Source organism: Macaca mulatta, chromosome 5 (assembly GCF_049350105.2).
Source record: "Macaca mulatta isolate MMU2019108-1 chromosome 5, T2T-MMU8v2.0, whole genome shotgun sequence".
In the NCBI taxonomy this organism is placed as follows: domain Eukaryota; kingdom Metazoa; phylum Chordata; class Mammalia; order Primates; family Cercopithecidae; genus Macaca; species Macaca mulatta.
In genome coordinates, this window is record NC_133410.1 from 56,695,968 (window position 1) to 56,709,729 (window position 13,762).

Genomic DNA, 13,762 nt, shown 5'->3' on the forward strand with positions numbered 1-13,762 from the left:
CTAATATCATCATATTGGGGGTCAGGATTTCAACATAAAAATTTGGGATGGGGAGATAAAAACAAACATTCAGCCCATAACCATGTAAAGGAATAAAAGAAGTGTTTAAAAATATGAATTTGAGGCCAGGCACAGTGGCTCATGCCTGTAATCCCAACACTTTGGGAGGCTGAGGTGGATGAATCACCTGAGGTCGAGAGTTTGAGACCATCCTGGCCAATACAGTGAGACCCTGTCTCTACTAAAACTACAAAAATTAGCTGGGTGTGGTGGCGGGCGCCTGTAATCCCAGCTACTCAGGAGGCTGAGGCTTAAGAATTGCTTGAACCGCCGGACGCAGTGGCTCACGCCTATAATCCCAGCACTTTGGGAGGCCGAGGTGGGTGGATCACGAGGTCAGGAGATGGAGACCATCCTGGCTAACATGGTGAAACCCCTTCTCTACTAAAAATACAAAATATTAGCCGGGTGTGGTGACAGGCGCCTGTAGTACCAGCTACTCGGGAGGTTGAGGCAGGAGAATGGCGTGGAACCTGGAAGGCAGAGCTTGTAGTGAGCCAGGATAGAGCCACTGCACTCCAGCCTGGGTGACAGGGCGACTCTTACAAAAAAAAAAATCGCCTGAACCTGGGAGGCAGAGATTGCAGTGAGCCAAGATCATGCCACTGCACTCCAGCCTGGGTGACACAGCAATACTCTGCCTCAAAAAAAAAAAGCAAACAAAAAAAACCACAAACAAACAAAAGCCCATGAACTGGAAGGTAGACCTGAGGAAATTATATAGAATGCAGTATAGTCAAAGTGATGGAAGATATGAAAGAGGTTAAACAAAATGGAGGATAAAAAGAAAGCTCCCATATATACTTATTCAAAGTTCCAAAGAGGAGAGAGTACAAGTGAGTTGGAAGCAATATTTTAAGAGATAAGATCTGATAATTTTTATGAACCAATGGAAAGATACCAGTCAACAGTTTAAAAATAATCCATAAATTCCCAATTTACATCAGGATATATTAGAAGAAATCCACACCTACACATATCATGTGAAACCGCAACATTCCAGAAACAAAGAAAATATTTTAAAATCTGTCCTTCCAAGGAGTGACAATTAGGCTGATAGCAGACTTCTCAAGAAATGTATAGGCCAGATGCGGTGGCTCATGCCTGTAATCCTAGCACTTTGGGAGGCCGAGGCAGGCGGATCACTTGAGCTCAGGAGTTTGAGACCGGCTTGAGCAACATGGTAAGATCCTGACTCTAAAAAAAAAAAAAATACAAAAATTAGCCAGGCATGGTGGTACACACCTGTAGTCCCAGCTACTCAGGAGGCTGAGTTGAGAGAATCACTTAAGCCCAGGAGGTCGAGGCTGCAGTGAGCTGAGACTGTGCCACTGCACACCAGCCTGGGTGGCAGAGCAAGACCCTTCTCCCCCGACGCCACCCCAAAAATGTTTGAAAGCTCTAAGGCCATAGAATAATATCTGTGAAGATGTCAACCTAGAGTTATATACGTGGCCAAAAAAAATGTCATTCAATGATAAGGGTAAAATTAAGACATTTTTAGAAACAAGAAAAGGCAGGCTCACACATGTAATCCCAGCACTTTGGGAGGCCAAGGCAGGAAGATCATTTGAGGTCAGGAGTTCAAAACCAGCCTGGCCAACATGGTGAAACCCTGTCTCTACTAAAAATACAAAAATTAGCCAGGAGTGGTGGGTGCCTGTAATCCCAGCTACTTGGGGGGCTGAGGCAGGAGAATCACTTAAGCCTGGGAGGCAGAGGTCACAGTGAGCAGAAATTGTACCATTGCATTCCAGCCTGGGTGACATAGCAAGACTCTGTCTCAAAAAAAAAAAAAAAAAAGAAAAGAAAAGAAACGAAAGGTGGAAAGAGTTTATCACTAATAAATCTCAACAGAGGACATTGCAAAAGATTAAAAGAGGGAAAGAGATGAAAGATGAAAAGTCTAAGATGCAAAGATAAATGATGAGTGAACAAAGTTGGCAAAAATCTATCAGTGACTATATAAAACAACAACAAATCATATCTTATTGTGTTAAAAATACCCAAGAAAAATGTTTGCATACGTCAGAGGAGGGATAATGAGAATAAACATGTTCCAAAGATCCTCCTGTTGTTTAGGAGGAAGTTAAAGATAGTATATAATAAATTTCTAAAGTAACCACTAAAAAATAATAGAAATGAAATGGAATGAGAAAAATTACTCAAATAATCAAAAAGCAGTCATTACAGGAGAAGAAAAACAGATAAAGTGTGATACCCCAAAAGATGGTAGAAATATACTAGTAATTTCAATAAATGTAAGCAAATAGACTAAATGCTCCATTTAAAATTTTGTAAATGATTAGACTAGATAACAACAACAAAACCGTCATCAGCTGCCTCCATGTGTACTGGCTCTTCTCCACCCTTCTGTCTGGCTTTGTGTCCCACTCTGTACTCTGCTCACCTGAGTTCCTTTGCCCTTTAACTTCTAGTTGGGTTTGGCCAATAGCAGATGGTGGCAGAAGATCACAGGGTGGGAGGAAACAGAAGCCAAGGTATTAATTCTTCTAATTTCCCTCCCAGCTGGGCCAGAGCTTTTCAGTGGTTATCTCTACATAAGACCACACCTCCTACCAGGGGCCCCTCTCCCAGCAACAGCTTTTGCTAGGTTCCAGTAATACTCTCAACTCTTTGACCCTTCAGGGCTACATATATAAACGCTTTTCCTGGTTACTAATGGCTGGGCATTTCAAAATCTTTTATTGGTTCCCTTAATGCTGTCCAAAGCTCTCTAAAGAATTTCTTCATTAAACTCTTTTCAATTAACATCTTGTGTGCATTGCTGATATGGTTTGGCTCTGTGTCCCCACCCAAATCTCATCTTGAATTGTACTCCCATAATTCCCACATGTTGTGGGAGGGACCTGGTGGGAGATAATTTGAATCATGGGGGCAGTTTCCCCGATACTGTTCTCATGGTAGTGAGTAAGTCTTACAAGATCTGATAGTTTTATCAGGGGTTTTTGCTTTTACATCTTCCTCATTTTCTCTTGCCACCACCATGTAAGAAGTGCCTCTTGCCTCCCATCATGATTCTGAGGCCTCCCCAGCTATGTGGAACTGTTAAGTCCAATTAAACTTCTTTTTTTTCTCAGTCTCGGGTATGTCTTTATTAGCAGTGTGAAAACGGACTAATACAATTGCCTGTTTATTTCCTGCCAGGATCCTGATTCTTTTTTTTTCTTTTTGAGATAGAGTTTCTCTCTTGTCGCCCAGGCTGGAGTGCAATGGTGCAATCTCTGCTCACTGCAACCTCCACCTCCTGGGTTCAAGCAATTCTCCTGCCTCAGCCTCCCAAATAGCTGGGATTACAGGCACGTGCCACTACACCCAGCTAATTTTTTTTGTATTTTTAGTAAAGACAAGGTTTCACCATGTTGGCCAGCCTGGTCTTAAACTCCTGACCTCAGGTGATTCACCCACCTCGGCCTTCCAAAGTGCTGGGATTACAGGCATGAGCCACTGTGCCCAGCCCTGATTCTTATATCAAAAGACCCACCTAAAGCATAAGTATACTGAAAGGTTGAAAATAAAAGGTTAAAGAATGTTATATCTTGCAAATATCAACCAAAAGAAAACTGGCATCACTATGTTAGACTGTCAGGTTAGAAAAATATATGAGAGATAAAAGAGACTTTATAATGATGAAAAATTCATTTCACTGATACTATAACATTACCACCAAAGCCTCAAATTATATAAAGTAAAAAAAAAAAAAAAAAAAAAAAATTGAGAAAATTAAATCTATCAAATTAATGGAGAGGAAAAAGGATAATAATGATCTACAGATAACTAATTTTTAAAAGTATACTACGTACTTAAATGGCTTTATAATGAGCTACTTATTTTCCCAATTTCATGTTTTCTTAAAGTAATATTCCCTTTACTGTGTACCTACCTGAAGATGTATTGGCAGCAAAGAAAGGTAAGTAGAAATGTAGGATGACCGAAAGAAGTTAGTTATGGCTAAAAAATTAATCCTTTTTGCAATGAATATGGCTAAGTGTTAATATTATTAACATATCCACCTAAAAATATTAAAATCCCAAAATGTAAAGGGCCAAAAATAATTTATAAAAAAGAAGACAAATTAATAAAAATTCCTTTAAAATTAGATATAACATTCAAAGCTGTTTAGAATAAAATAGACAGTGGTGTTATATTGCTGGCAGGAGTAAAAATTAAGACAAGTTATTTGGTTTATAACATTTGACCCAGTCATTCAATTTCTGGGAATCTCTCGCAGGAAAAATCTGAATTAAAGACAAAAGTTCAAATATAATACAAAAAGGGAATGTGATCGATAATGTATTTTTTAAATTAGAAATGCTCTTCTTTCCTTCCCTTGTTCCCTTCTATTTTGTTGTTCACTTCCCAAGTAATTCAATCCAAAACCTATTAGACTGGGGCCCAGCAAGGTGTGTGTCCCCATAGTGTGAGTAGGAAACCCATAAGGGATGCCAAAACCTCACTGGAGTGAAAAGGGGGTCCCTGCTGGGGAGTGATTCAGCTAAGGCTGAAGAAACCCTAGCAGTTGAAGGAAAGTGTGTGTGTGTGTGTAAAGAAGTGACTGGAAGAAAGTGTGTGTGTGTAAAGAAGTGACTGATATGGTTTGGCTCTCTGTCCCCACCCAAATCTCATATCAAATTGTAACCCCATGTGTTGAGGGAGGGTTCTGGTGGGAGGTGATTGGACCATGAGGGTGGATTTCCCCCATGCTGTTCACACGATAGTGAGTTCTCATGAGATCTGATGGTTCAAGTGTGTGGCACTTCCCCCTTCGTTCTGTCTGCTGCTGCCTTGTGATGAAGGTGCTGCTTGCTTCCTCTTCAATTTCCACGGTGATTGTAGGTTTCCTGAGGCATCCCAGTCACGCCTCCTGTTAAGCCTGTGGAACTGATTCACTTAAACCTCTTTTCTTCATAAATTACCAAGTCTCAGGTAGTTCTTTATAGTACTGTGAGAACAGATTAATACGGTAGCCCACAGTAGGGAATCATAGACCAAGCAGGGTAAGGAAGGAATTTTCAGGGTGAGAAGCTGGTGGCAATTAGGGGAACTGGTTACATACAAGAGGATTGATCAATTAAGTACAATCACATGCCACACGATGTTTCTGTTAATGACAGACCACATATAGGATGGTGGTCCCATAAAATTATAATACCATATTTTTACTGTACATTTTATATGTTTAGATACACGGGTACTTACCATTGTGTTACAATTGCCTACAGTATTCAGTACAGTAACATGCTGCACAGGTTTACAGCCTAGAAGCAAAAAGCTATACAATATAGCCTAGGTGTACAGTAGGCTATAGTATCAAGGTTTGTGTAAGTGCACTCTTTGATGTTCACACAACAATGATATCACTTAATGATGCATTTCTCAGGGTATATCCCCATCATAAAGTGAAGCAAAACTGCTGGTTTCTAAACCAACAACTGGGCACTAGCGGGCTCTTTGCTATTGGGGTCACATTACTTCCAGGGTTTTCTCCCTTTCTTTAATCGTAACTTGTTTCTCTTTCAGTGAGAAACCTGGCTCCCTTATCCTCAATACATTTGCAGTCATGCAATTATTGAAGTGAAACATCACTGCAATGTCACCTTCCAATATTATCACTTATCAGAGTATATTATTTTAGTTTACACTTTTGCTTTCCCCTTGAATTAAACTCTTTAAGTTCAGAGACTGAATTGTACCCATCTTTGTATTCTCAGCCCTTATATAGGGCCTGACAAATAAAAATCGCCAATATTTTCTTCTGGGATGAATTCACACCAATTTTAGATGTAACAGTTAAATAAAAATCCAAAGCACTTCATTAGTGAATGTGAAAATGAATGGGGCAGACAGTAAGTGGTCTTATAGGCTCTGAGAAAAAAAAAAGAAAACAAACTATAGCATTTTATGAAGGCTTTATTCTATTCTGGAGCCATTCCTTAACTTAAGAAGAGAATTTGATCAGATGACAGGAGAAAAAAGTTACAAGTGCAAAAGGAAAGGGAAAGAACTGGAATGAGTATGGTTTGTTTATGGTGCATTAGGAAACTCTCCCTCTGTTTGATGTAGAGAGAAACATAAGCTGAGATTGGATTATATGGGCGGGGTAGCAGTTTGTGGAGCACTTCGGAAGTCAGGTTGAGGAATTTATATCGCATAAGAAAAAGACTAAGAGCACGACTTTTCATTTCAAGCTCAGTTTGCATCCTAGCACTACCAGTAGCTAGGTAATTCTGGGAGTTTTCTAAATGTTCTAAAATTCTTCCAAATGTATGTATAATTGCGTATTTATAGGATTCTTATGATTAAAATAATTAATCCAAATAAAAAATTGTATAGCAGCCAACATATGACAAGTATTCTATGAAAATTAGTTATTGACATTGTAATTATAATTAATTGGAGCTATATTCTACAAGTGCACGATATTAGCAATATTCTAGAAAAATTAATTCTTGTATAGGACTAGGGGGAGCCTGGAATTTGAAGACAAATTGACTATTAAAATAATCTTGGCCTATGGTTAAAAAAAAGAAAAAAGAAAAAAAATCATTGATTAGAACAGTGAGAAAGAAAAGAAAAACTCAGAAATAAGTTGAAGAAAAAAATGTGGAATTCAATAAGTAATTGGAGTTGAGGAGCACAGAAAATAGAAGCATTAAAAAAAATAATGTCGGCTGGGCATGGTGACTAACACCTGTAAACCCAGTATTTTGGGAGGCTGAGGCAGGAGGATCACTTGAACCCAGGAGTTCGAGGCTGCAGTGAGCTATGATTACGCCACTGTACTCAGGCCTGGGTGACAGAGGGAGGCCCTGTCTCCAAAAAAAAAAAAAAAAAGTTCAATGTTTTAAACTCTTGAGCCAAAGAGAACATAGGTACCACTGGAAAACATACAAAATGGGAGAAAATCTGGTACACAACCATCATGGCAGCGGCCGGGGGCCCGGATGGCATGGAGGAACCTGGCATGGACACGGAGGCTAAGACCTTGGCCACCGAGGCGCCGGCACCGCCCCTCAACTGCTTGGAGGCAGAAGCCACGGGGGTGGGAGCGGGGGCCGAGGACGCCGGCACCTGGTGAGGCAGCCTGCAGGCTGCAGGCGGCCCCAGCCTAGGTCCCTGGTGACCCCGTGTCCCAGGCCTCGGTCAGCAACCGCAAAGACGCGGGCAGCGGCGCAGACATGGAGCTGGTGAACCTAAAGATCATCTGGAACAAGACCAAGCACGACGTGAAGCTCCCCCTGGACAGCACAGGCTCCGAACTGAAACAGAAGATCCCCTGATTACAGGTCTCCCGCCTGCCATACAGAAAGTCATGTGTAATGGACTCGTCCCTGAGGATAAGATATTGAGAGAAATAAAAGTGACTAGTGGGGCCAAGATCGTGGTGGTTGGCTCCACCGTCAATGATGTTTTAGCAGTAAACACACCCAAAGATGCTGCGCAGCCGGATGCAAAGGCCGAAGACAAGAAGGAGCCTCTCTGCAGGCAGAAACAACACAGGAAAGTGTTGGATAAAGGAAAACCCGAAGATGTGATGCCATCTGTTAAGGGGGCCCAGGAGCGCCTACCAAAGCTACCCCTATCCGGCATGTACAATAAGTCCGGAGGAAAAGTGAGATTCGCCTTTAAGCTAGAACAAGACCAGCTGTGGGTTGGCACTAAAGAGTGGACTGAGAAATTGCCCATGGTCCATAAAAAATGTGGTCAGTGAACCTATGGAAGGACATGAAGACCACCGCATGATGGCGCTTCAGTTGGGCCCCACGGAAGCGTCTTACTACTGACTACTGGGTGTGCTGGGTTCCAACTCAGTATGGGGATGCAATCAAAGACACTGTGCTGGGGAAACGGCAGTATTTTTGAAAGCACTTTCACCTCTGGCCCAGGAGACTGACCCAAAGTGAACGACGTTGCGGGGAGAGGCCTGCAGCATCCCTGGATTTCAGAGTTCTAGAACTTTGTTCACAAAAAATCTATACTCAATCTAAGGCGATGTGGTGACTGAAGCCAGAGGTGATGTACTTTCACCATTAGCTTAATTTTAACTTAAAATGAGCGATTCCCTTTCTTGCAGTCAGCTTCATGCCATTTTTAAAGTCAATACGATGGAAATCAATAAATCTGAATTCCAAAAAAGAAAAATACATGATGGGAGAAAATCTAACTGGAGGGAAAATGAGAGGAAGGATGAAGTGATACTGGGTTTGAAGAGACAACTGGAAATCCACATAAAATATGTAGCATCTGGTCGAAGAGATAAAGGACTGGAGTTTAATTAAATGATTAGGACAGCAAGTACATGTTTGAAAAATTATCTGAATAAAAGTAATAAAGTGGTTAAAAAAACAAAACTGATAAGCCTTCGTTTAAAAAAAAAATTTATCATGAGGGCAAACCAAAGTTCGAGACTTCCGCAGCATCCAGAGTTAAGGGATGCAAGAGCGGAGAAGAGCTAATGAGGGAAAGATGTCCTTAGAGGTCAGAGGAAATCAGGGTTGTGCCCTGCCATGAACAAGCTGTGTCCTGTGCTCTGAGAGATCAAGACGAGAGAGCAGGGGATTATGTAGACTACTTTTTTTGAGACAGAGTCTCCCTCTGTCACCCAGGCTGGAGTGCAGTGGTGCAATCTCAGCTCATTGCAACATCCACCTCCAGGGTTCAAGCGATTCTCCTGCCTCGGCTTCCCCAATAGTTGGGATTACAGGCGCCCACCATCATGCCCGGCTAATTTTTGTATTTTTTAGTAGAGATTGGATTTCACCATGTTGGCCAGGCTGGTCTCGAACTCCTGACCTCAAGTAATTTGCCTGCCTCCGCCTTCCAAAGTGCTGGGATTACAGGTGCGAGTCACCACGCCTGGCCCTACGTAGAGACTACTTTTAGTGAACTGATGTTGTACAGCCATTTGAGGAAGGCCTCAACCTTCTATGTAAAAAAAAAGAATGAGGCAAGGTCATTTGCTGACAGTGAATGGAAGATGATGGAGTTGAATGCTGTCTTGGTGGTGAACCTGACAGAAAAGATATGGAACACTTGAATTTGAACAAATTTTATATAGAATTGTGAGCAAGGATGAGGAAGAATATAAGAGATAATTAATTACCCCAGAACAAGTAATAGTAGGTAACTGGTACCATCCCTAAGCCCGAAGAAGCAAGAGGAGGAAGCAGTCACTGGGACCCACGGAAAGCTTTGAAGAAGACGGGATCTGTGGCCTTCAGATAGAGGCACACAGCCAATTTGCAGGAAGCTGACAGGGAGGGAGCTACAGGAATAAATAATCTGACCTCACTCTCCTCTCACCCTCAGGATTTCAGCTAAAGCCAGTAGCTGAACCCATCTGGAAGCTAGAGAGCAACGGAGCCAGGTTGTAGCAATCTGTACGATCAGATACCTAGGGCACAGAGCAGAGTAGACAGTGATGGGGAATTAATCCAGCACAAATGCTTAAGAAGAGTAAGAAAGGTTTGGCAATGCCACTCTGAGAAAAGGGGTGGGGAGCCAAGAGATGAAAAAGAATGCTGAGTTTTATTATGTCTGGCTGATGCTAGTCAGTACTTTAAAAATAAAGATACTCTGCCTGGGCCTGTTGGCTCACACCTGTAATCCCAGCACTTTGGGGAGGCCAAGGCAAGAGGTTTGCTTGAACCCAGGAGTTTGAGAATAGCCTTGACAACATAGTGAGACCTACAGAAAATTTAAAAATTAAATTTTGGCCGGGCGCAGTGGCTCACGCCTGTAATTCCAGCACTTTGGGAGGCCGAGGCGGGTGGATCACGAGGTCAGGAGATCAAGACCATCCTGGCTAGCATGGTGAAACCCCATCTCTACTAAAAACACACATACAAAAAAAAGCCAGGCATGGTGGCGGGCACCTGTAGTCCCAGCTACTAGAGAGGCTGAGGCAGGAGAATCACATGAACCTGGGAGGTGGGGCTTGTAATGAGCTGAGATCACACCACTGCACTCCAGTCTGGGCAACAGAGCGAGACTCTGTCTCAAAAAAAAAAAAAAAATTAAATTTTACAAAATTAAATATTTAAAAATTACAAAAATTTTTAAAAACAAATTTTTTCAATATAAATTTGAGAAAGTTACAAAAAAATTAAAAATTAGCTGGGCATAGTAGTACATGCTTGTAGTCCCAGCTACATGGGAGGCAGAGGTGGGAGGATCACCTGAGCCTGGGAGGTCGGGGCTTCCGTGGAGCTGCACTCCAGCATGTGACAGAGTGAGCCTATCTCAAAATAAATAAATAGGTACATACATACATATATATATATATGCGCACACACACACATATATATATATATATTTTTTTCCCCTTGATGGAGTCTTGCTCTGTCTCCCAGGCTGGAGTGCAATGGCATGATCTTGGGTCACTGCAACCTCTGCCTCCCAGGTTCAAGAAATTCTCTTGCCTGAGCCTCTCGAGTAGCTGGCATTACAGGTGCCCACCACCACGCCTAGCTAATTTTTGTATTTTTAGTAGAGATGGGGTTTCACCATGTTGGCCAGGCTAGTCTCAAATTCCTGACCTTGTGATCCTCCTGCCTCGGCCTCCCAAAGTGCTGGGACTACAGGTGTGAGCCACTGTGCCCAGCCTTTTTTTTTTATTATTATTTTTTTGAGGCGAAGTCTCACTCTGTTGCCTAGGCTGGAGTGCAGTGGTACAATCTTGGCTCACTGTAACCTCCAGCGTCCCAGGTTCAAGCAATTCTCCTGCCTCAGCCTCTACAGTAGCTGGGACTACAGGCCATCATACTCAACTAATTTTTGTATTTTTAGTAGAGATGGTGTTTCACCATGTTGGCCAGGCTGGTCTCAAATGCCTGACCTCCGGTGATCCACCCACCTCAGCCTCCCAAAGTGCTGGGATTACAGGCATGAGCCACCGTGCCCGGCCTAAAGGCATTTATTTCTATTTGATTACAAGAATGATATATGGTTGCTATAGAAAATTCCAGAAGTATTATAACCAAAGAAGAAAATTTATTTGCTTTTTAAAAGCAGCTTTATTTAAATTAATACAGGAACAAAAAACCAAATACTGCATGTTCTCAGAAGTGGAAGGTAAACATTGAGCACATATGGACATAAATGTGGAACCAATAGGTACTGTGGACTACCAGAGGGTGGAGGAAGCAAGAGTGAGTTTAAAACTACCTATTTCATTAAAAAGTCAGGAAACAACAGGTGCTGGAGAGGATGTGGAGAAATAGGAACACTCTTACACTGTTGGTGGGAGTGTAAACTAGTTCAACCATTGTGGAAGACAGTGTAGCGATTCCTCAAGGATCTAGAACTAGAAATACCATTTGACCTAATGATCCCATTACTGGGTATATACCCAAAGGATTATAAATCGTGCTGCTATAAAGACACATGCACACGTATGTTTATTGTGGCACTATTCACAATAGCAAAGCCTTGGAACTAACCCAAATGTCCATCAATGACAGACTGGATGAAGAAAATGTGGCACATATACACCATGGAATACTATGCAGCCATAAAAAAGGATGAGTTCATGTCCTTTGTAGGGACATGGATGCAGCTGGAAACCATCATTCTCAGCAAACTATCACAAGAACAGAAAACCAAACGCCGCATGTTCTCACTCATAGGTGGGAATTGAACAATGAGAACATCTGGACACAGGAAGGGGAACATCACACACGGGGGCCTGTTGTGGAGTGGGGGGAGGGGGGAGGGATAGCATTAGGAGATATACCTAATGTAAATGACGAGTTAATGGGTGCAGCACACCAACACGGCACATGTACACATATATAACAAACCTGCACGTTGTACACATGTACTCAAGAACTTAAAGTATAATAAAAAATAAATAAATAAATAAAAAATAAATCAATAAATAAAACTACCTATTAGAGGCCAGGCACGGTGGCTCACCCTTGTAACCCCAGCACTTTGGGAGGCTGAGGTGGGTGGATTGCTTGAGCCTAGGAGTTCGAGACCAGCCTGGCCAACATGGTGAAACCCCATCTCTAATAAAAATTTTAAAATTAGCCAGGCGTGGTGGTGCGTGCCTGTAAACCCAGCTATTTGGGAGGCTGAGGTACAAGAATCACTTGAACCTGGGAAGCAGAGATTGCAGTGAGCCAAGATTGTGCCACTGCACTCCGGCCTGGGTGATAGAACAAGACTCCGTCTCAAAAAAAGAAAAAAAATTTTTAAAAAACTACCTATTGGATACTATGCTCACTACCAGGGTGACTGGAGTCACACTCCAAACCTCAGCATCATGCAATGTTTCCATGTGACAAATCTGTACATGGAACCCCTGTATCAAAATAAAAGTTGAAATAGAAAAACAAAATGGCATCTTTATTGAGATACAATTCACATATAATTCACCTATTTAAAGTGTGTAATCCAGTGGTTTTTAGTATGTCACTGAGTTGGATGACCATCACCACAATCCATTTTAGAGCATTTTCATCACCCAAGAAAGAAACTCCATAACTATTAGCAGTTATTTTCAATTCCTCTCCTTCCCAACCCTTGGTCCAGACAATCACTTATCTATGATTTGTCGCTATATATTTTACTATTCTGTCTCTGTTTATTCGCATATTCTAGACTTTTTTTTTTTTAGGCAAGGTCTTACTCTGGAATGCATCAGTGCAATCTCCACTCACTACAACCTCCACCTCCCAGATTCAAGTGATCCTCCCACCTCAGCCTTCTGAGTAGTTGGGAGTACAGGCATGCGCCACCACGCCTGGCTAATTTTTGTATTTTTTATAGAGATGGGGTTCTGCCATGTTGGCCAGGCTGGTCTCAAACTCCTGGACTCAAGCAATCAGCATGCCTCCCAAAGTGCTGGGATTATAGGTGTGAGCCACCATGCCTGGTCTCAACTTTCTAACTGTAATTATACAACCTTTCCCCATCCACTCCCTCCTCCTAACCGTTGCTCAAGCCTCTGGTAACCATTAGGTTTTTTAGATTCCACATATGAGTGAGATTATGCAGTATTTATCTTTCTGTGCCTGACTTATTTCACTTAACATGTTTTCTAGGCTCATCCATGCTGTCACAAATGACAGGACTTTGCTCTTCTATATGACTAAATAATATTCCATTGTGTACATATACCACATTTTCTTTATCCATTCATCATTGATGGACAACTAGGTTGATTCTATGTCTTGGCTATTGTGAATAATGCTGAAATAAACATGGGGATGCAGATGTCTCTTCTATACATAATGATTTCCTTTCCTTTGAGTAGATTCCCAATAGCGGGGTTGCTGGATCACAGTGTAGTTCTACTTGTACTTTTTTGAAGAACCTCCACACTGTATTCCGTAGCGGTTGTCCTGGTTTACATTCCCACTAACAGTGCGTAAGTGTTCTCTTTTCTCTATATTCTGGCCAACTTTTTTTTTAGTTCAGGGGTACATGGTACATGTGCAGACATGTGCAGGTTTGTGACACGGGTATATTGCATGATGCTGAGGTTTGGGTGCCTAATGATCTTGTCACCTAAGTAGTGAACATAATACCTGACAAGTAGTTTTTCAGCTCTTCTCCCCTTCCCTTCCTCCCCACTTTTGGAATCCCCAGTGTTTACTGTTCCCATCTTTGTGTCTGTGTGTACTCAGTGTTTAGCTCCCATTTATAAGTGAGAACATGCAGTATTTAGTTTTCT

The 13,762-nt window shown here is 41.9% G+C and overlaps 1 pseudogene across 1 annotated transcript; it reads left to right on the forward strand.

The window, feature by feature from the left end:
* Positions 1-5,127: 5,127 nt before the first annotated feature.
* On the forward strand, positions 5,128-8,556 carry LOC144340906 (ubiquitin domain-containing protein UBFD1 pseudogene; annotated as a pseudogene). Its single transcript, XR_013417450.1, has one exon. The product of XR_013417450.1 is annotated as a ubiquitin domain-containing protein UBFD1 pseudogene (transcript).
* Positions 8,557-13,762: the final 5,206 nt, after the last annotated feature.